This window comes from Urocitellus parryii, chromosome 2 (genome assembly GCF_045843805.1).
Source record: "Urocitellus parryii isolate mUroPar1 chromosome 2, mUroPar1.hap1, whole genome shotgun sequence".
Taxonomy (NCBI): Eukaryota; Metazoa; Chordata; class Mammalia; order Rodentia; family Sciuridae; genus Urocitellus; species Urocitellus parryii.
This window is the reverse complement of record NC_135532.1, coordinates 31,062,449-31,083,011: the sequence shown is the minus strand read 5'-3', so window position 1 is coordinate 31,083,011 and position 20,563 is coordinate 31,062,449. Positions and strand designations below refer to the sequence as shown.

General features: G+C 44.0%; 1 protein-coding gene and 1 non-coding gene across 2 annotated transcripts in view; both read left to right on the top strand.

The window, feature by feature from the left end:
- Dclk1 (doublecortin like kinase 1) overlaps window positions 1-20,563 on the top strand; it is a 323,537-nt gene that overhangs the window by 121,207 nt on the left and 181,767 nt on the right. The window lies entirely within an intron of this gene.
- On the top strand, window positions 16,457-16,530 carry Trnaa-cgc (transfer RNA alanine (anticodon CGC)). Its single transcript has one exon. It is a non-coding gene; the product is annotated as a tRNA-Ala (tRNA).

The following is a 20,563-nucleotide window of genomic DNA, read 5'->3' as shown; positions in this document are numbered from 1 at the left end:
ACCTGTATGCTTTTGAGTGGCTCTTAATGATGGGTTATTTCTTTTTTGCCCTCTTCTTTGCCTTTCATGGATGATTTATGTCAATTGCCTTTAAATGCATTGTGGTCTTTGGGCGGTGGATGGGATAGTAATGCCATCACATGCTGGTTGCTTAATGATGCAATTGCTTGAAAATTTAAAGCCCATAATAGCTGCAGGTCAGGTTCAGAAGTTCATAGACCATGCCAGACATTTGAAGACTGAATCAGAGCATGATTTCTGCCAAAATCATGCCACATTTGTCAAGCCTCGTCTTGGGCAAAAGCTGCTGGGTTCCTCCCATTCTTCCAAGCCAGTCATTGATAATGAAGCTTGAAGGGATATGAAATATCTTTTCTAAAAGGAAAAGTCAACTTCACCAGTTGGCTGCTTTCTTTTATTTTTAGCACAATTACCAGGAGTGAACTGTCTTGCAAAATTGGCATCATTTATTAGCTTAGAGTCTGTACTCTTGTAAGCTGATGCAAGGAAGTTTTATTAGTTAAGAATATGTGGTTTGAGGTCAGTTGGACATTATTCTTTGAGGATATTTCTTGTGGGCTGTAATTTGATTGTCTTTTCTGCAGTGTGGGGAAACTTCTAGCAATAAAAGCAGGAGAACGACTTCCCTGCCTTCATGCTTGCATTTTATCTAATTTGCTTGACTCTTGCAACAGAGATCCATCAATGCACAGATTTCTGTTCTTCGGAAAATTCCAGAAGAGTTGCCAAGCTGGAACACCTCATTCAAGTCTGGAGCTGAAATTGTAAAAGTGACAGATTCCAAAATTATCATGCCCTCAACCTACCCCCACTAAATGGCTTTTTTTTTTTTTTTTGAGGCTGCGTGCAATTTCCCTTCTTTCTTCTTTTCAAAGGGCTCATAGTATTGAGTCCAGGATCTCCAATGGATATTTCACAGATGAGAGAAAAGGACTTGAAAGTGTTCTGAAATGCTGGAAGGACCAGAGGCATTATTAACTGGACTCTTTCCCTCATTCTTTCTGCCTTTCATATTCTGCAGTCAGGTCTTAAAAGACTTCCACAGTGAAAGGGGGAGATTAAATATGAAGCCTTGAGGCTGACATTATCCTACCTCCTTTTTCTTGAGTATTCAGAGAAAGCAATTGATTCAGGCCTTGTATTACTGCCTGGAATGCAGTCGCCCCTGGTCCTGGTTTGTCTCTGATACACCCAGTGATATACAGTTCTGATTAGGTTGTGGCTAGATAGCCTTCTTTTTTGTGTGTGTTTTCGTATGATGGGTTGAATTCAGGGGCACTCAACCACTGAGCCATATCCCTAACCCTTTTTTATATTTTATTTAGAGACAGTATCTTACTAAGTTTCTGAGGCTGGCTTTGAACTTGTGATCCTCCTGCCTCAGCCTCCCAAACCACTAGGATTATAGGTGTGTACCACTATGTACAACTAGATAGCCTTCTTATTACCAATTTCAAAAAACATGTATATGGGACTGTAAAATTCATAACAGACTCCCTTTACCTAATCCTCCCAACCACCTGGTAATGAAGGCAAGTGGGTATCATCATTACCATCATCATCATCCCCATGGTATGGATGGAAACTAAACCTCCCAAGGCTTCACAGTTAATGAGTGGCATATGTAAGACAAACCATGCGAGGTCCTGTTTTTTTCCCTGTATTTCTTGTTTCTCTGAGCAGACTCTGTGACTGTTCAAAGGGGAAAGAATTACAGTCATTCCTTGGTAACCATGAAGATTGGTGTCAGGACCCCCCAAGACACCAAAACCTGCTCTCAAGTCTCTTGTTTAAAATGACAGAATATTTATATAAAGCATAGTCCCATCTCTCCTATACTTAAAATCATCTGTAGGTTATTTATAATACCCCAAACAATGCAAATATCAAGTAATTGTTATGAAGTATTTTTTAAGGAAAAATAACAAGAAAAAACTGTCTTTATGTGTCCAGTATAGATGCAATTCTTTTCCCTAAATCTTTTTGACTCTAGTTTGTTGAAGATGTGGAACCCAACAATATAGAAGGTAACTATATAAGAAAAGGTCATTGCCCTTGGTGGACTCTACTTGGAGTCAGAACAAAGACATAAAAGAGACAAAGAGAAATGTGTGGTGGGCTATGTTAAGTACTGAGTGGTTCTGAGGCTGTGTGCTGCTGGAGAGTTGTGTTGGGAGGGGATGAAGGCCGGGGTGGCAGAGAAGACTTGAGGTAGGGACCAGGCTCTCTCCCTCAAGAATAGGCCTGAGATAAGAGAACAGAGCAGCTCAGGGAATGCATCACGGCAATACCTGAGCATGATGGTGCACAGGAAGCTGAGCCAGCAAGTTTGCCAAACCCATGTGTCACATCAAGGAGCAACTAGAAACAAGGTCAGGAAAACCACACAAAGACCAGGGTGTGAAAGATCTTAAATCCCCCCACCTTTTTTTTTTTGTACTGAGGATTGAACCCCAGGGTGCTTAACCACTGAGCAACACCCCCAGTCCCTTTTTAAATATTTTATTTAGAGACAGGTCTTGCTAAGTTGCCTAGGGCGTTGCTAAATTGCTGAGGCTGGGTTTGAACTTGCTATTGTCCTGTGTCAGCCTCTGCTGGGATTATAGGTGTGCACCACCACACCCAGCTGAATTCCCCAATTTTGACCTTATTCATTAAATAATATGAGGACAAGGAGTAACTACGTGTCTGCAACTGGTTGGAGATTTAGCAATTACAGACAGGGAATATTAAATCAGTATAGGTCACAAAGAGGAAAGAATCAAAATGAAAGAACAAATGGGCAGGTAATCCAAGGAAACATCAATGAGATTTTGAGGGGAAGGAAAAAAAAGAGTGATCTTACAAATGATGGTCCAACCTAGGACCTTTCCCAGGGCCAACCCAGTCAGGATGCCAGAAAAACAAGCCTAAACCGAGATTCTCCCGGGAAAACTGGACATCTGATTACTTTGGTCAAGAATGATGCAAAGGTTTTGAGACTGGGGTATGATTGACAAGAGAAGGGAAGCCTATAAGAAAACAGTCTGTGGGAAGGTTACTGATCTTGATTTGAAGCTTTGAGGTATCAACAGGATGCCAGGTGCACATTTCCAGGGCAAAGAAAAAAACTGCACAAAAGTGTGTGTCCTTCTGATTTCACCTGTCACTCCTCTTTTAATCCCCAGACTTCCAAAGCACTTTCACTTAAAAGAAGTCAGAAGAGGAATGGCAGGCACTTCCTAGTGTTGCCAACATGCCACTGTTATTCTCTATTTTGGAAACTGAGCCTGATGCCCTGCCAGGAACTCCTAGTGCCTACCGGGGTTTGGCATGCTAGAGCAGGGCCTTTCACATTTTTCCATGTCAAGATGCATTCAGATTATGCTAAGTTTCAGAACAGCAGAACTGACCATTGGCCGTCAGCTGTCAGCTAAGGACTTTAGGAAGAGGAAGTGTGAACTGGTGTGAGAGTGGGGACCAAGTCATTATCTGTGATTTGGTTGTAGATCAGAAAAGAATTGGTCATTTGCTACAGGTTGCCTTGGAACTCCTTGGAGAGGCAATTAAGCCAAAATATATTCAGATCAGTATAATTCAAATACAATATTCATGATTAAAAATGTCATCTAAATTTTTATTTGACATATTAGGTGATTATGTGACACTTTCCAGGCATTTAAAAAAAAGCCTTATCAATGCCATGTTTCCGATCTTCCAAACAGAAAAGTTACTTGTGATATGAGGTTGGAACAGGGCAGGCAGCTTTCAAGCTCATGAAATGACCTTGAACTAGACCTGCATTTGCCAATGTAGGGGAGGAAAACTATGTTTTCATGACTCATCCTAAGTTCATGACCAAGGTCTCTGAAACAAAGAACAAATTAATCAGAAAACTTGTGAAATTTCATCAAGTTTGACATGACCTGGGGAGCCCCCATAAGGAAATGAAGACCCAAAGGAACAGTGAAACTTGTGCGTTGTTATGCTAGATTTGTTGAAGAGTGGACAGTCACGGAGAAATGTGCTTGGACAAAGAGCATGAGCCAATGGTAGTAACCTCAGAAGGAACTGAACAAGATATGCTTATTGAGATTCTTCTTGGCTATTCTGTGTCATTGGCTCCTTTCCCCTAGGTTTGGGGGACATCTCTTACATGAAGGTCTTATGACATGTTTACAGAAGTTTCCATAATCCTTCCTACTTTGGGGGACCTGTTTCAGGGGATACAATGAGGAGTAGGGGTTGCCGGGAATGAAAGTGACCTTCCTGTCTCTGTTGTTTCTCAAATGTCATGGTGCCACATTTGGGGGTAGCATATCCTAAAACATAATCACCAAAAAGAGGGTCTGTCTTGTCACCCTATAGTGAACCTGATCCTCAGGAAGCTGAAGGCAGTCACTTCCCATCACAGGATCTTGAAAATGCCACTCTTCTTAGTCAATTGTTTTAGCCTCCAGGCCTACTTTGTAGACCTTAAGTGTAAGAAAATCCTTCAGATTCTAAATAACTTGGTGCAAATATGCAGAAATACTTCCCTATAAAGTTTCCCAGCATTGGAATATCCACTTAAAACCAGCAGAACACAATTGCATATGAAGTCTCACTTGGAGTTCAAAACAAGCTTGGAAACCATCTGTTGCAGCTTAATCAAGAGTGTTCCCTGAGTGTGGACAGCTCTCAACAGGTGCTCTGAGGAAGCCAGAGATTTCCAAGCCAGGCTGAAGGCAATCACACTGTATCTATGAACTGTGGAGAAAGGGTTTTTACTACCCTGAGAATCACTGTTTCTGAGTGTGAAACAAGTTCAGAGAAGGGTGAAAACCCATAAAGGTTGGGACTGACCAGGAGCATCCTAGGGCAGAGTGGGAAGCCAGGGCTCTTGTAGCAAATGATGGACAGAGGGACCAGGAGAGCTCAGCAGAGAGTGAGAACCAAGGAGCCGCATGGGGTTGGTGTTCTGATATAAGGGAAGCCCCCTCTGTAAGAGGGGATGTTCCAGGGTCCTAAGAAACATAGAGGCCTTTTTAAGGATGCTGACAACTCTCACCTTAGCAAAGTATGAACGGTGCTTTCTTTCTCAATAGGAAAAGTGGCCCATTGCCTTTCCTACCTGCTGCCAAAATCTTCCTGGATTCTTTTAGTAAGGTTTCTGTGGGTTCCATGTCTATGGATTCAAACAACCACGAATCAAAGGTAATATTAGAAAAAAATTGAGTCTAAACGGAACACATACAGACCATTCCCTTGATATTATTCCCTTGACAATATGGTACAACAAGTGCTTACATAGCATTTACATTCTATTAGTGATACTAGGTAGTCTAGAGAGGGCTTAAAGTATACAGGAGGATGTGTGTGGGTTCCGTGCCAACATTGCACCATATTATATACAGGACTTGAGCATCTGTGAATTTTGGATGCACAAATCCCCTGTAGGTAATGAGGGACACTTGTACTTTAAAATGTGTTGCTTAAGTTCAAACTTTTTTATTACCCAGAAATGGTCCCTGGCCGTGACTCATTGGCAAAGCTGCTGAGCTTTGGAAACTCTTGGGCTGCCTTCAAAAAGCCGCGCAGCCTTTAGCATTCTTCACGGCAGGATTTGAAAGGATTGCTTCAAAGTGCGTAGTGGTGGCTGTGGGTCCCCCATGGTTCAAGATATAGGTTAGGGATAGATACCAGAAATGTAGTATTCAAATACTGCTTACATACCCACAAATATTGTCATCTGTAGCATGCATCTTGTCATTTAGTGTTAGTACAGATTGTACTCTGAAATTCAACCATCAATATCCTTGGGCTCATTTGAAGAATTAACACATATTCTAAGAAGGGAGGCATTGTTAGGAACTAGGACCTAGGATCATGGATATTTTCTGTGCTTGTAACAGTCCCCAGAAGTGTGCTGCCTTCAGATATAAATTTTTATTTTTTATGACATATATAAAAATGTAATTAAAACTGCTTACCCCAGGAATATCTACTCTTAGTTTATCACATATCTTTTGTTGTTGTTATTTTGATACTGGTGATTGAACCCAGGAGTGCTTAACCACTGAGACACATCCCCAATCCTTTTTATATTTTATTTAGAGACAGGGTCTCACTGAGTTGCTTAGGGCCTCAATAAGTTGCTGAAGCTGACCTTGAACTCTCCATCCTCCTGCCTCAGCCTCCTGAGCCACTGGGATTACAGGCATGAATCACCACACCTGGCAGTTTTTTTTTTTTTAATTAAGATTAAAGATTATTTCCTTCAAAGGTGAAAAATACGAAAAAAAGCTATAAGAATAACATTTTGAAATTCCAAAGTATGTATCTTTTGCAAAAATTAAATTCACAAGCTCTTCAGGCATACATGTATGGTAAGGGAGTTTGCAAGAGGAGGAAAACAGTTAACTCAGAAAAGAACAGGTTGCAGTAGGCACTGGAGAGAGGGAATGTGTTACAGATACTGTGTCCATTATCCTCTCAATCACAGGAGAATTTGCAAAGTTCCTAATTTTTCTTTTGTGGAGAATTTATATTCATATGGCAGAGGAGGTGCCTGCAGCGGGGGAGAAAGCTCTAGCATGTGATTTCTGATGAGTGTTTAAATCCTGGAGTTTGCTTCCCTCGTGGCGTGTGCTGATGATGCCCTGAGAGTTGTTCTGGGCGGCTGCACGGATTCAGGTCTCCTGAAATGTTCTGGGTTGCTGCCATTTCTTTACTGCAAATGAATAATGAATGAGCTATGGGTGGAAGCTAATGGCTCAAGATAAAATCAGAAGCTCATTGCAACATGGGTAACGTTCCTTGGTCATCTCCATGGAAACTGTGGTTTATCAAGACTTGCTAGTATTTCAGAAGACAGTGAGGAGTAACCAACCGGTTTCTGTAACTTCAGGTCAGCTGTTGCAAAATAGACGGAAGGAGCACAGATTGAGACAGAATGAGCACAGGGAACGCCATCTGTATGCAGTGGGGGAGTTCTGTCAGGAGATTCTTTGAGATTTTTCAAAACATAGATCATGAATGGCATGATCAATATTTAGCTGTGAGACTGAAATAAAAAATTGAGTTAATATTTTTTTCCCCAGGCTGGCTGGGTGGGCTGCACTGTGAATGAGTGCTCAGACACATTCTGGGTGGCTTTCTGGGGACCCAATGGGGAGAGCTGGCCCTGGCATTAGGAGAGTAGAGAACAGCTGGGTGCACAGCACTGGTACAAAGCGGGCACCACAGTCTCACTCGGGCATCAGTGACACAGCATGGCCCACAGCCTGGGCGTGTGGTCCTCTCTGCAGGCACTGATGTCAGTATGCTGCTCTCCCACCAGCGGGCGGGCTGGGAGCCGGTCTACCGGAGCCCTGAGCACAGGAGCTGGCTGTCACAGCCCTCTAGGACTGAGATGGAGAAAGAAGTGCTAAGAGGGGACAGGAACATCCAAAAGTAGAGCCCAGGTATCCTAAAAACGTAGGTCCAGCAGGTGCCCAAGCTGCAACCGCATGCAGAAGGCTGGACTGGGGACCCCTGAGGATGGGGTGCTCCTTGCCCTTCTGTAATACATGTGACAGACAGTGAGAAGACTGTCAATAAAAGCTCTAGGAATGTTCAGATTTCAATAATATGTTAGAAAAATAAATCTTCACACTGTGTAGTATTGAGTTATCGAAAATCTGGGGGAAAAGAAGCAAGTTTTATAGACCTGGACTTTGCCTTGGTTTGGATGTCTCCTCCCAAAACCCATGTTGAAATTTAATTGCCACTATGATGATATTTGGAGATGGGGACCTTAAAGAAGTGATCAGGTTATGGGGGCTCTGCCCTCATGAATAAATTAATGTCATTATCATGGGAGTGGGTTAGTTAACTCAAGAGGGAGCTGGTAGCCGGCTTCGGAGGTGCACACCTGTAATCTTAGCAGCTTGGGAGACTGCAGCAGGAGGATCGTGGGTTCAAAGCCAGCCTCAGCAAAAGCAAGGTGTTAAGCAAATCAGAGCGACCCTGTCTCTAAAATTAAAATACAAAATAGGGCTGGGGATGTGACTCAGTGATCAAGTGCCCCTGAGTTCAATCCTAGTACCAAAAAGAAACAAAAAGAAAAGAAAAAAAGAATGAGCTATTTATAAAAGTGTCCCCTCTGCTCTCTCAGCCTCTTTTACATTCTCTCCTGCCCTTCTGCTTGCAGCCATGATGACACACAGTAAGATGGCTCTTGCCAGATGCTGGTGCTATAGTCTTGGACTTCTCAGCCTCCAGGACCATATGAACCAAATAAGCTTCTACTATTGATAATTAACCAGTCTCAGGTATTCTGTCATAGCCACAGGAAATAGATAAGACAGACTCAGTCTTAGTTCCCCCACTGATGACCTTGTGACTCAGGAGGTTAAGTATCTTCTCTCATCCCCTTTCCTTTTCATCTGTGAAAAATCATTTGCATATGAAATGAGGCAATAAATGTGGAAAGAGAAGCCCAGGGACTATCTCCCTAAGTCTCCCCTTCCCTGAAAAGAGGGGAAAGAGGTAGATTCTCAGTTTGCAGCTGGAAGCGGTTGGACAAGTAGGTTTTGCAGGAGGAAGAAATGGTGGCGGCCAGTGTTTGGCCCTGGGCTCAGCAGGTTGGCCTTAGTCACTTGGCAGTACTCCCAGTCCTTCGGGGGTCTTGGCCCAGCTGTCTCGGGGTGCTGTGAAGATTTGTGTCTTCTGTGGTTGTGTGACAGACAGGCTGTCGATTGCTCATCTGCATGTGTGTCACTGCCTTTGTGAAGTCACAATCAATATTTAATCCTGAGCCCGTCCCCACTTCTATCTAAGCACATTCCTCAGCCCTTTTTCTGCTCAGTTAATAAGAGCACAGGGGTGAGAAAGTAATGTTAATATTTTTCTTCATAAAAATCTTACTAGGACAAAGGAGCTTTTACAAGAACATTAAATCTGCTCCCTCCTAACAGAAGTGCCTTAACAACATTGTTCCAGTTTCCACGGGAGACAGAACTCGCCTTTTTCTGTCTTTCCTCTTTGCCCTCCTTGACCTCAGACCTGTGCTCACATCACACCTGCGGTTATCTGCTAGATTACAGACCAAAAAGCCAGGTAGCTCTGCTTACCAGCAGTCTGCGCTCAGGGAAGGATCTGGGGTCTGCTCTGAAGATCCTGAGGGTCCCAGCAGGGTTTGCATTCTTCCAACCCCTGCCTCCACCTCACAGTCATTCCCTCAGAAAGGCAGAAAGCTGCCAGTGATCAGCACAAGAAAGCCTTTAGTTCTACAACCCTTAGTATACACCTTCCTGATTTTTCTATGCTGTTTAAGTGGCTATTTTGGTCTGATTAAAAGCATAAGTACAAGCTGAGATCTATCACTGAAAGTCAAACCCACCCTGAGCAGAGGTAGTGGGAACAAACACTAGGGTGCCAGGGTCAGGCTTCTAGGCCTTCATTGACTAGGTAGACCCAGGACTAGACCCTCTGCCTCTTTGCAGAACAAGCATAATGCCACTTCCTCTCTCCCTAGTGAGGCCCGACCTCATGAACTCTTCACATCTTAGCCAGCTCTACAGTGATGACCATTTACACTTTTTCCACTTCTCCTTAAATCTGGGAATGATGATACTGCTGTGCTCAGGGTGTAGCTCTCCTGCTGGTAAAATATCTATCTCGTTCATTGGAATACATTTCTATTGGGGGGGGCAATATCAACTATAGGCTGAAACCTGATGTTCTTTTGATTGGCATCAGCCTCTGACCAGAGGAGGACAGTTCTGGAAAGGGAAGAAGAGAGGGCCTGGATGAGGCAGTGTGGACTCCATGGGCCTCTCCTGGAGCCTCAGACCGAGACACTCCTCAGCCCCAAGGGCCAAGGACCCCTTGCGACACCAAAAATGTCGGGTTACCATTGTCTCGTGCCTGGAGAGTTGTCGTGACCTTTGCTGATTGCACCCTAAACAGTCTACAGTCTGTCTTCATCACAGCCTCACCTGTTTTATTAGTATTTTTGCCTTGGTTTCACTTATTAATTCTGAAATATTCTTCTCCTGTTTTATATTTTAAATGCAATTCGATATTTTTTTTTCCTCACAAAGAACAAGGATGGATGTCAGATTTTCTAAAGGGCCTGCTAGCGCCACACCTGCTATTGTTGATCCTCCTAACCTGTGAATCCCTAAGGCTGGCTAATCCCCTCTGCAGGAGGCATTGTTTCCAAGGAGAAGCGGTTTTACTGGCTTTCCACACCTCTAGGAGGAAGCAAGGTGGAGATGGAGGATGTGAAAGGGAAGTCTGCTGGCAGCAGGGCTGGGTGCATCCGTGTTCAGAAAGATTTCCAGATTTCTCTAATTGCTGTTTTTATTCACAGAACTTCTATTTTAAGCGCACACACTCACATGTGGATTGACAGGCACCAGGCACAGTAATGGCTGTGTCTGTCTGTAGTGCCTGCAAGTACTTGTTTCCATGGTGACAGGAGGCACTGCAGAGACCCGATTATGGTGCTTCTGGGACCAGGGGCACTGGAAGCCTCGTGTGTGTGTGTGTGTGTGTGTGTGTGTGTGTGTGTGTTCACAGGGGCATTAACTTGTTGATAAGCTTAGGGGAGAATGAAGGGAGGTGATCCCTGGGTCAGGGGCATTCTAAAAATTAAAGAAGGGAATAAGGGAATACAGATGCAGATGGGAAAAAGAAAAAGGCAGACAAAACTGGAATTCCTCCTCTCTACAGAACATTTTCACCCTTTCCTTTGAAAAAGGAGATGCCACCTGCTATGGTGGCAGGATTATCTCACTAGGAGATGGCAAATAGAGGAATCCAATTTAGCAAGGAGAGGTGGCTTGGGTGTCAGTTATACAGGAATTCCAGTGTGGACAGCCTGTGGCCTCCAACCCAGCAGCACATTCAAAGGGAAGGAGATGAACTGCTTTATGATCCAGTGCAGGATTTTCAGGTTATGTGAAGCCATTACTTCTCCTTGGTGCACTTCCCAGACTCGACGCCCCCCACCCCCCACTCCACCCCAAGGTGGAATATGTGCACAGCTGTCTCAGGACCATGTCATTTGACCTAGGTGACAACATGAAGCAAGTGATGGCTTAGTCTAGGGTATAAACTGTGTTTCAGGGACATGGAAGGATGCTCAGATTTACTTTGTGATGGTGGCCATATCACCAGCTAAAAGACAAACACCTACTTTAGGGGCTAGCCACTCTAAGAACTTTCTGGGATTTTTCTGCTCGTCTCTGCTTATAAAAATCAACGATTCTCTGGTTGCCACTTGAGCCTTTATTGACCACCTACTGTGTGCCAGCAGTTTTCATAGTTTAGCCTATATTTCTAGTGGTGACTGCCCAATTTGTAGACTTAAGGAGGCTGAATAATGTCCACACCTGAGCAGGTCAAGTCAAGCCCAGATTTCCAGATTTATCCTTTTCTCTCACATTCTCCAGTCCCTTTCTTATGCAAATCCTTCACCTCCTGATGGAAGGATCCAGGCTAGAGTCTCCACTGAATCTGATTCCACACATGTCCTTGGTAATGGGAGGACTCAGGAGGTGACCAAGCCCAGGATGAATTTGGCTCCTTGGAGAAGTTAATCCCTCCAGAGCTTAGTTGTCACAAACAACCTTAAAAAGAAGGCTCTTGGGGAGAAATTGTTCTGTGCATATTATGACTTTCTAAAACAGTTTTGGGCCCTACAGAAAAATTTAGGTAGAAAAAGCAGATGACAAAGCAATTCACGTGATTAATGGACTGTGAAACCAAGCACTTCAGAATCACGTGTTTCTTCTCTAAGGATGTGACTTGCCAGGCAGGTTTAGATTTTGCAAAACTATATCCCAAATCAGAAGACCAGCGGTGGAGCATTTGCTTGTATTGATTTATTTTTAGTAATGTGTTTTTTGCTTTGTGTTAATGCTCTCTCCTGGTGTGCCTGTTCTGGCTTAAGAATTAGTGGAACTATGAATTTTTACTTCATTAAGTTGGAATTCACTTAAATTGGTTGCCCTCACCTAGGGGATCTGGTTCCTTCTTTCTCTTTTGAAAAGTGCTGACCACAGGGGCTTATGACCCCACTGTAAGCCTCCTCCATTCTGACCCAGAATCCTTCCAGGTGATGTGGTAGAACCTTAAGTGAGATACTTGTATATCCATGTGAGTATTAGCATTATTTGTAGTAGCCGAAAAGTAGAAGCAACCCAAGTTCCCATGGACAGAAAAATGGATACACAAAACGTGATATATACATAAAATGAAATATTATTCCGTTTCAAAAGGACCGAGCACAGACAATTCTGAAAGTGGTGAAACTACTCTGTTTGATATAATTATAATGGAGGGTACATGTCTTAAACTTGTCCAGATTCACCAGTTAAGGGTAGTGCACACCTGTAATCCCAGCTACTCAGGGGGCTGAGTCAGGAGGATGGCAAATTAGAGGTCAGCCTGGACAACTTAGCAAGACCCTGTCTCAAAATTTAACAATAAATAAATGGATGAGCTGGAGCATAGGTCAGTGGTAGATTGATTTCTTAACATGCTTGAAGCTCAGGGTTCACTCATACCGTGCAGTATGGCAGTATGAGTGAATCCCAACATAAGCCATGGCTCCTAATTGATACTGATATATTCATGTAAGTTCATCAGTTGTGGCAAATACAGCTCCTTTGGTGAGTGTGTTGATAGAGGGGGGCAATGCATATGTGAAGGCAGGGGTTTCTGCACCTTCTGTTCAAATTTGTTGTGAACCTAAAATTGCTCTAAAAAACAAAGTTTATTTTAAAATAAAAGGAGGGAGGTCCTGTCACATTCTACAACGTGGATAAACCTCGAGGATGTGTTATGCCTAAGTGAAATAAGCCATTCATAAAGAGAAAAATACCATGTGATTTCTACTTATATAAGTAACCTCAAGTATTCAAAATCAGAGACAGGCTGGTGGTGGCCAGGGTCTGGGGGAGGGAAAAAGGGAGGAGCTGGTGTTTAAAAGGTACAGAATTTCAGTTTTACAAGTTGAAAAGAGCTATAGATGTGCAACAATATGACTGTGCTTAATGTCACTGAACATACAATTGAAAGTAGTTACTTCGGTAGATTTCAATGTTAAAAAATTTAATAAAAAATGTTTAAAAGTATAAATAGGTAAACACATACACAGACACACACACACACACACACACACACACACACACACACACACAAAGGGGTTCTTTCTACTGGTCCCAAATTATGAGATTCCATAATATTTCCAAAGGCAAACTTGCGTTTGGCCTGTGCTTTTACCCAGACTTACAAAAGGACCAGTGTGCTCAGACCCCCTGACTTCATGCCAGAGTTGCTCAGAGAATCCTTCATGTCCTGTGGAAAAGGGACCAGGCCTCCTGCACATGGTCGCCTCTGGGAAGACAAAGATCACTCTCAGCTGTACTGCAGGGTAACCCGTTGCAAAGCTCACTGCTCTCCAGCTGTTAAAACTTGAATGAGGTAAATCACCACTGCTGGCCTTCTGCCACCGGGATTTGTTCCCCATGAATCATCACCACTTGACTGAGGAGCCAGCTCAGCATCTTTTTAAAAGAAAGAAACATCCACTTCATTCCCTTTGGCTAAAAATGCTGTGAGTCAGTACTTTGGCGCTGGGAATGGAAAGCAGTGAGAACTGTATGGGCCTCTGGGGATCTCACAGGGAAGGACAGCTCTGGGGACAGTAGCACTCATGGACTGGCCTTTGCTGAACCATGGAAATGTCTGCTGAAATGCTTTCTGCTCCTCGCCCTGTTCACAGGTTCTCTTTCTGGTTGTCTTAGTCCTGATCCCCTGCAGGGATCAGCTGAGATCCCTTAGCTAGTAGTCCTCTAGCAGGTCTCCTGGATCCATGGGGGGTAGAGGACTCATAGCTAAGGGATCTCAGATAATACTTCTCTGTCCTTTAACAGTTGTTGGACAGCTGCTTGGCCCTACTTCACCACCCTCAGACTGCTGCCTTTTCCTGGGGAAGATCTGTCTCCCAGATGCATGAGAGCCCTCCAGACCTGAGACCTGGCTCCCTCCTTTTGTTTTTATGACCCCTTTGCCTAGTAGAGACCCCCTATGTGAGATTGGGCACAGGGGAAGCTTGGCAAGTGACTACACTTTGGAGGGTCTTCATTTTAGAAACAAATACATGAGACTTCCATTCAAGAAAGATAGTGTCTTACGGATTAGAGAAGACAATCCATGTAACATATTTAGCACTGTGGTTTGTACTCAATAAATGGTGGTTTTACTCCAGCTAGTATTTTAAGTCAAAGGTATATACGATGTTTGGAAGTTAACCTGAACTTAAAGTCTTCTTAGGAAACATTTAATTATTCTGATAACGCATGAGATTGTCATTTTGTAATATTTTTGCATGAAATGGGGGCATTTAAAACAAATTTTCAAAAAAAAATATTATGGGAGTGTAACTCTTGGAGCTGAGCTTCTTTGACTCTCATGGAGTTCTAGTGACACCATGTGGACAAATGTGATATTACATGTTAGTTCTTTTTTGAGTTTAAAAATTCAAATGGCAAAGGATTCTGCTATGTATCACTTTTGAGATTTTTTTCTCACTGAATTATAATCTCATTTTGAGGATTAATAATGAAAAGTATGTTATAAAAATAGTGCATATAGGCTCATTAAATAAAAAAGGGATCGCTGACTTGCACAAGGCAGAAAATCAATTCTTTCTAAAATGCGCTAGTGTCTTCTCCATGCATTATTAATGTCATGTCAATACAGTGGCACATTTGAAATAGATAACAATTTATAATGAAGCATTTTCAATAAGCTGTTAATACTTCTTTCAGGTACGATGCCATTCTGCTTCATATTACCTCCCCCATCTATAAATGTGGTCAGCATTTGAACACCCAGGTGTTACACTGGTGCCCGCTAAGGAGAGTTGGTTAGTCTTGTTACTTGGCATTACTTATGAACCCTCTCTTTCTATCCTGACTTTCCTCTTGGGAAACAAACTAACAACTTTCCACCATTTTTATACCTTTGGATGACATCTGGGCAAGGAGTTAGCCCTTGGGCACAGAATGGTATTCATGTTGCTGAGTGTCTTTGACTTTCATGGGCTAATTATTACCCTATTAGTTACCGAATAACCAGTGTTAGTGGCCTGGAATTTTCTGGACCCAATCATTGTTCTCCTCTGCCTCCTTTTCGTTGCCTCTGGCAACAACCACCTGAGAATGTGGCATGACTCCATAAGGGTTCCCTCACCCTGATTATTCAAGATCTCCTGGGGAACAAAGAAGACATGGCCCACCAGAACACACCTGGTGTTCAGTAATGAATGCACGCATGTCTGTAATTTAGCCAGCAAATTCCTGATATCGGAACAACTTGCTTCAGTCAAAGTGCTTTACAATATCCATTTATCAAACATAGAGTTCATCAGAAAGAAGTCTCTGGACTCATGAATCATTTGCCTCTTCCCAAGTAATTTATTTGGGGTGAGCTCTGAGAGATGACCTACCCTTTCTCCTGCTACTCCCAGTGAAAGAGGACATTCATAAAGACTGCAGATTGTTCAGGGGACTGCAGAATGCCCCAGGCTGCACAGACAGTCTGAGAGGAGTGTAATCAAGGGCATTTATGAAGTTCATGGTTTCTAATTCAATTTCTTGGTATGAATGCAGGAACATGTCTATTTGGAAGAGCTGATAAAATTTGAATCCTTGTGTATGTACAAAATACACCTTAGTTTTGTATTCTCTTGATATCTGGAGAGGATGTGAGTTTCACAAAGGAAGCTCTTTGAGTATTTCCAATGCAATTCCTTAAGAAATAAAAATCCAGATTCTGCTAAAGCTTAAACTCTCTAGGTCTCTTTGAGCTTTATGCATCCTTTTGGGATACTAAAATGATTATCAATGTCCTGGGTCTGCCTGGTCAAATTGGCTGGAAGAGTTACTTAGATCCGTGTCCAGTGATTCTTCACTTAAAACCTTAGGGAAATGTAAGGGTTATTGTTACCAGCAGCCAAGCCAGGGAACCTGCATGGGTCACTGCTGACTGGATTTGGTTATCTGCCCACAAAAGAAATAAACAATGATGTAAAAAGGAAAAAATGGATTTGATGCAGTGTGACCCAAACTGGGAAGTAGCAGTTAATCTAGCTCCATCTATTCTATAAGCAGTTTCAATTTATAGAGACAAACCAGGAAATATACGTATATCAATTTAGCTGGGATGAGCTAGCCAGAGAGCACATCAACCCTTGCTGTTGGTCAACTCTCGCTGGTGCCCTCTGAACTTTGGGGACAGGTCTTCATATTCCCTTGAGATGTAGAAAATAACAACCAGGAATTTGGGCAGAAATAAGAAACAAAAATTAGGGGGTTTAATCTCACGATCTATGAGAGGAGGGAGTAAGTAACACTTAGAGGTATGGAACCGCTGGAATAAAAGCTAGGAAGTAATATTAAGAAATAAGTACAAGGGCTGGGGACATAGCTCAGTTGGTAGAGTGCTTGCCTCGCATGCACAAGGCCCTGGGTTCAATCCCCAGCATCACAAAAAAAAAAAAAAAAAAGGAATACAAAAGATACAGGAAATTATTTGAAGGGGCTTGATGGGTGGAAGAGAACGTGATGAGTCTGATCTCTAACAAAGAGAAAAGCCACAAATGCTTTATTTATATTGAAACACACCAAAGGGATTCAATCAAGAGCTTCTTTAAGAAAACAGGATAAGAGTGGAGAACGCAAGTTGTTTAGGGCTTGGCAGGTTACGTTCATCTCCGGGTGGCTGCGGTTTGAACCCAGGTCTGTGAGCTAAGGCAGGCACCAGTGTGATCTAGACTTGATCTTCAACTGGGGAATTTCATCTGGAAATTCCCAGAAAAGCAGCCTCCCTGCCTTACGGTGGCTCAAACAAACCTGTAATTCATACACGGCTTCCAACAGAACCCTTTCTCGTGATCGCTCATAGAATCTTGCCTCAGGTTCATGGTTTCTAGCACCTTCAGCTGAAGGTTCATAAACAGCAGTGCACAGAAGTGTCACTGAGGCTGTGAGGGTAGGAGGTGAGTACAGGGTCAGCCTTGGCAAGATGCTGAGGTGAGACCAGTGAGGGATGGAGGACTCTCACTTGGGCCTTGGCTACTCCATTGCTATCATCCTCTCCTGCTCCAGGGCTCTGCACTGTCCTTCCTTACCCAGCCAGACCCCTGCTGTGACCAGGGGTGGTCACAAAGCCACCCCTGCAAGCTCTGAAAAGAGCATCTCTGTGTCCCATCCTTTTAGACCAGCATGAGACCTCCAGGGAAACGGTCAGCCTAATGAGCTCAACAATTCAGTGGTGGGAGGCTGGAGGGGTTCCCTAGAGGACTGTCCCCACTCTGTGTCATTGCCTAGTGGTCTGGTGTTAAACCACAGGGCCCACTCCAGTTGGAGAAATTGAGGCCAGGGGGTATGCCCCCCCACACACACACACACATTATGAGAAGGTGTTTGAAGCCGGCGGTGGACCATGGAAATGTCCAAATCATGTCAAGTACTAGGTCACTGGCAGCCTGGTGAGCCGGGCGAGGCTGGCTCACAGATCAGTAGACATCAGGTTTCCACTGAGCCCTTGTAGGAAATCCTTAAGGTGATTTCAGGTGAATTAGGGCAGAGCCATGTAGGAACCAAAAGGAGAAACATAAGCAGATCTGTGTAAGCTCAAGCTCAAGGTGCTCAAAAGCAAATCATCATCCTGTTGCTCAGGCCTCTCCCTCCCCCGGGTTTCAGAACCACTTTATAGGAAGTCACTATGCTGGGACTTCAGTAGAAAATGGGATGAGGGTGGGGGTGGCCTCCAGATCAGGAAGTGTCCTTGGTTCCACCTTTGATCTTGAACCCTAGGCTGGAGGGCTGGAACAACAGGAATCTAGTCTCTCACGGTTTGGGAGGCTGGAAGTCCACCATCAAGGTGTCTGCAGGATTGGTTTCTTCTGAGGGAGGCATTTCTGTGTTTGTAGAGACACCTCCCCCTGTGTGCGCTCAGGGTCTTCGCTCTGTGTGTCTGTTGTCCTCATTGCCTCTTCGCAGAAGGACTCTAGTGAGATTGTAGAGACCCACCCTGATGACATAATTGTAACCTGATTACGTCTGTGAAGACCCTCTCTTCGAATATAATCATTTTCTACTGGGGGTTAGGATTTCAAGTTATGAATTTGGGAATGGGGTGACACAACACCCAGCATATAACAAGTACTCCCATTATGTTAGGAATGCTTGCCTGGGAAGTTATTCTGAACTTTTATCACTTTCTCTAATTTTTTTTTCTGTTTTTATGTTTCTATTTGCTACTTTGTGTATGACCATTTCTCCTATTTCATGCAGAAAAATGTGGTAACCAGACAGAAGCTCATTCAACTCGACTGTTCCCCCAACCCCTCCTCAACCTCACCTCCATCATCCTTCTCTTCTAGTCTCGGGGGGAGGGTTCGTCTCCCCCACTCCAAACTGGCTCCTACTCCTGTGCCCACAGTTCCTTCTCCCCTGGAACCCCAAACCAGCCATTTCTCCTTCCTCCTTGTATCTTCAGTCTCTTTCTGTCTCCTCCCTCATTTTAGCTTTTGAATAGGTTCATGTTCCTCCTTCCTCCACACACAGGCTTCCTTGGCCCTTCCTGTCCTATCTGCTCAGCTATCTCTTACTTTTCTCATCAAAGTTTTTCAATGGAGCATCTACGTTCTGTTTTCTCCTTATTCATTCATTCATTCATTCATTCATCTCTTGAACCCTCTTTGAGCATCTCTTTGCCAGGCACTGGACTATGTGTTGGACACAGAATTTGGACACAATGATGTTTATCCATGGTTCCAAGATCAGAGAAGAAAGCGGACCATTGCAATATAATGAAGTATGTGCCCTGGCAGAGAAAAGCCCAGTGTGTCCTATAGGATGGCTCAGGCACATCTGGCCCAATTAGTGAGGAGAAAGGGGTGCTGGGAGTGTGCCCCAGAAGACACCCTTGAGCTGGGTCCTGAGGGATTAAATGAAGCATGAGCATGTGGGGAGGTCTTCCTGGATGGGAGCAAAAACCTGCAAGCAACAGGGTCCAAGCTTCTCAGAGTGAATGGTGTTATCTTTTACTCCCCAGCTGGCTGGCCTCTGCAGGTGGCACTCCATTGAAAGTCTTTCCTGGGTTCTCCTGTACCCCCAATTGGGTAACCTAGAGAAAGCATTGCATCCTTCAGTTGACCCCCTCTCCTCCCACTGCCTCTCCTTCTTGGTTCCCCCATTGCCTGCTTTTCGGCATCCCTTCCCACCTTTCTTTCTGTGTCTTGTTTGGGGGAAGCTTCTCTGATGTGGACCTCAGAATGTCCTGGGACTGACTTGGGCAAGTGGATTAATAGTGACATCACCAGAAGACAGGAGGCAGAGCAAATGTCGAAAGGTGGGAACATTATGCATTTGCTCAGTTTGGAGACTGCTGGTTTTGTGGCTGGTGATATTCACTGGATAAGGAGAAGAAAAGTCAGGACTGCAGCAGAGGATTGTCAGTTTCCATGCTCTTGAGCCATGTGAGTCCATGAGATTGGCCTCCCTTTTCCTAATTTCCCACATCAAAGTAAGCACAAGTCCCTTGTTTCTACCTCCAGCTGTCTTTTAGGCCCAGGGCTCATCACTGCTTCCTTCTTGCTCTGTGTCAGTGGAGTCCCCAGTCTTCTTGCCACCTGACTAAAGTACCACCTGTTCCTTGTCACTTTGGTGTGTTTGGTAGCCCACAATGAGCCAGCAGTCCATATCATGGCAAGGCAGAATAGGCCGTTGAAGACTTAAACCCAACCCCATCCTAATTATTTGTAAATTAACTAGCAAATACTAATTTACTATTGTGTGTGTCTGTTTCAGTCTCTCTTTCTCTACATACACATACACACACAGGAGTTGGGCACTTAGTAGGCAGCCAATATCTCATGTAGATTGTTGACTGATGGGTTGACAAGGAATCTACATGAGGGAAGAATTTGCTGACAGATGTTTGGGGAGCCACGTGTAGGACATAAGGGGGAGAAGGAGGAGAGGCATGAGGTCCAGGCTGGGCACAGGTTGGGTTTGAAGTGCACTGGTGCTGAAGCAAAGCACAAAGGCCAAAGGATGGAGAAGTAGCTGATCCCTGGGAAGAAGGCAAGCATCCAAGTCTGTGGGTGAGGACTTTAAGTCTGCTGTTGGAAAAGGAGAGGCTCCTGGGAGTGCAGGCAGGGAAATATTGCAGAGAGTTTGTCTGGACATAGAAAGGAAGTCCAAGGTAGGACTGTGATTAGTTGGAGGGAGACAGGAGAGGTTTGTAACTTGATCCCTGTCTGTGTGCCAAATGGAAGGGAGGCGCAGGGATGGGGTTTCCTCACAGTGTCATCTTGGCAGCACCAGAGCCCAGTGTGGGGCCCCTGGGAGTGTCTTTGTTATGGCTTCTTGATCGCAGCACAGGTCTTCTCAAGTCTCATGAGCTCTCATGGGAGCTTCATCAAGCTCTGGGCCTCAGCTTCGGTATTACATCACTCAGCCTCAAATGAGAGCAAATGTGTATGTGTTCTTCCAAATGGTGGGGCTCCTGTCTG